Here is a 2,811-nt window from a genome sequence, read left to right on the forward strand (position 1 = left end):
CCTTAAATCCAGCTGCTCCTTGCTATCATAGCAAACTGTTACTCCACTGCAGTTTGTGTGCTTACTAGGATGAGGAAAGAGAGGAGTGTAAGTAAATAACAGTTTAAGAGAAGAGAGAGAAAAGAGATTTAAAAGGGACCACTGGGGAAGCAAATAGAGAACACAGAAAACAACAACAAGGAAATGAGAATGCAAGAAGTGGGAAATAAAGAGAGAAAAGGGATGGGAGAATCAGAAACTGTAACTCCAGCAACTAAGGAGTCCACAAGTAGTGTGGCACTGCTGAGCTACCTCCACTTGACCATTTCAGGCAAACAGAGGCAGCTGAGCACCACTTGGTTAGTTACCCAGCAGGATAATCTAAAAGAGCAACTTTAAGGCAGGAATCCAGAAACCATCCAAATAAACCAAACAGGAAAAAAATCAAGAAGTTCCAGCTTTTCTGTGCAAGCTGGTATTCGTATTTTTGCCTGCATTTAGGCTTCTCTTGAGCAGAGACCACTGCTTTGCCACTATGTAGCAGTTTTGTAAATAAGCAGGGACAAAAAATGAAACTACCAAACTCATTTGGTCAAAAGCCCTAAATCAAGGTCTGTAGATATACAATTATTCCTCCAATAAGAGAGAAAATGTTGCCTGTTCCACTAAATCAATCTTTAACCTCTCCATCATTTGAAATATTTTCTCCATAACCAGATTTTTTCAAAGTGAAATCATGTCCAGATTCAACTGACACTCAGGCATCCTCCATATTCCCGCACCACATAATATTCACTGAGGAATGTTAAAATGTGTACAGTAAACAGGCTGTAAAACATAAAGCACCTAATCTAGTGCTCTAAATTGGAGCCTCAAGTCATCTCTGCATTAAACCATTTATAGTAATATTCAAGAGTTCATGGCAATCTGTGAAGGAAAAACTGCATATGAGCAATTGCAAAGAGATGGTTTTGCTGATGAAATGGGAAGTGTATGGTGTGCACACACATCACAGGACATTTTTATTCTTTCGGTTACTGTAATCTAAATAAAATAACTGGCTTTCAGGAGCCAATGGGACTCTGGTTTTATTAATCTCCCCTTCTAGACATGAATTTAATACTTAGTTCTCATCTGAGTAAGAATCATTCTCCTGGTCAGAAAGGTCGGGTACTGGGAATTGCAAAATGGCAGCCACCTCAGTCAGCTGGCCCAGTTGTTCTCTGAAAACATGGAGATTGGAAAATATCCTGACAATCCCTGAGTTATCGCATACACTCTCCACTAGCCATACATATCTACTGATCAGTGATGAGCTTCTCTGGCACCAGGATGTCCCTACGAGAAGTAAAGTATCAATCACCATTGCTTCATTGGTCTTCTCCACATGCTTGATCCTATAAAAGGCTTGATCTGGTTCATGGTGAAACATCTAGTAAAAGTCTTCCAAGGTTTTAACTTCACCAGCTACTCTAATATCAGAGAGTTACTGGTGGATCACAGAATACTTCTTTCAAGGTATATTTGTGTCCAGAAGATGAATGGACCTGCAAGAACTTGGGTCTGTGGTCCAGCAGCAGCTTGTTTTCCATCTTCTTTGCCTGTTGAAACATTTAGTAACAGAACTGCTCTCTGACAAACCCCGGGCTGGCAATAAGCACCGCAGCAAAGTTAATGTGCCATTAGATCCCTTGGATGACATTCTCATAGAACCCCTCCAAGGCTTTGTCGTACAGGGAGCAGTTGCCCCTTCTCTTCCTGTGGATGTTCATTTCAAGCTTGGCTCGCAGGAGCCTCATGCTGGGAGTTACCAGGCAGATGTGAACAAGACCTTCCTGCATCACTACTGCCGCCACATCAACAGTGCATGTTGGGTCACAGGCTTGCTCTATCTTCTCTAGATCCACATTGTCCCAGTGCTTCCTGGCCAAAGTAAACTTGCAGTTGAGTTCTGGCTCAATGGTGTGGAAGGCCTCCATATTGATCTATTAATTCTTCTGGATGTTTATCCCTTTGACTTGCAGCTGGCATGCCTGGGAGTCAAAATCAATTGTGTCCACACAGATGGTGACAGTGGTGTGAATGCAGTAGCTGCCTGAGTTGCCTGCCTGCACCTTCCTGACTGTGGAGGCCTGCAGGCTGTCTCCTACCTGCAGAAGGTTGTAGGTGTGCCACATGTCTTCAGGCTGTTCTGAAGTCAGTGTCACCTGACCTGCACTGTCATTCTCAGTATCTTTGCTGAGGAGCTTCATGCTGCCCACTGTTTTAGAGGAGTTGAGTAAGAATGTTCAGGAACTGCTTTGGGGATGCTGGCTCCTTCCTCTCTCTCAGGGAATGGGACACTACTCTGCACTTCACAGCTAGGATGAGTGGCAAATGGAAGCCCAAATACACTGCCATAGAGAAAAGTAACTTGCAATTAAATATCAGAAATATTGACAAAGGATTCTATTGTAAGCTCTACCAACTGCATACAAAAAATACAGTAATGTAGTTATTAAATGTTATCTTTATTAGCTATCTTATCTAAAGTATATAATTAAAACATTAGTGCTGGATACCTTTATGTAACCATTGCTATGATAGAGGATCTGATTGGCCAGTAACAACTACAAGAATTATAGTTCAATTAAATGAATACTACTGTGCTATACAGGCTTGAACCAACTCCTGTTGAAGTCTGTAGGAGTCTATATTAAGTTCAAGAGTAGATGGCTTTATACCAGGGGTCAGCAACGTTTGGCACGCGGCTCGCCAGGGTAAGCACCCTAGCGGGCCGGGCCAGTTTATTTACCTGCTGACACGGCAGATTCGGCCGATCGTGGCCCCCAC

The 2,811-nt window shown here is 42.7% G+C and overlaps 1 pseudogene; it reads right to left on the reverse strand.

The window, feature by feature from the left end:
• Nucleotides 1-1,102: 1,102 nt before the first annotated feature.
• On the reverse strand, nt 1,103-2,231 carry LOC128825643 (protein pelota homolog; annotated as a pseudogene).
• Nucleotides 2,232-2,811: the final 580 nt, after the last annotated feature.

This window comes from Malaclemys terrapin, chromosome 1 (assembly GCF_027887155.1).
Source record: "Malaclemys terrapin pileata isolate rMalTer1 chromosome 1, rMalTer1.hap1, whole genome shotgun sequence".
Lineage (NCBI taxonomy): Eukaryota > Metazoa > Chordata > Testudines > Emydidae > Malaclemys > Malaclemys terrapin.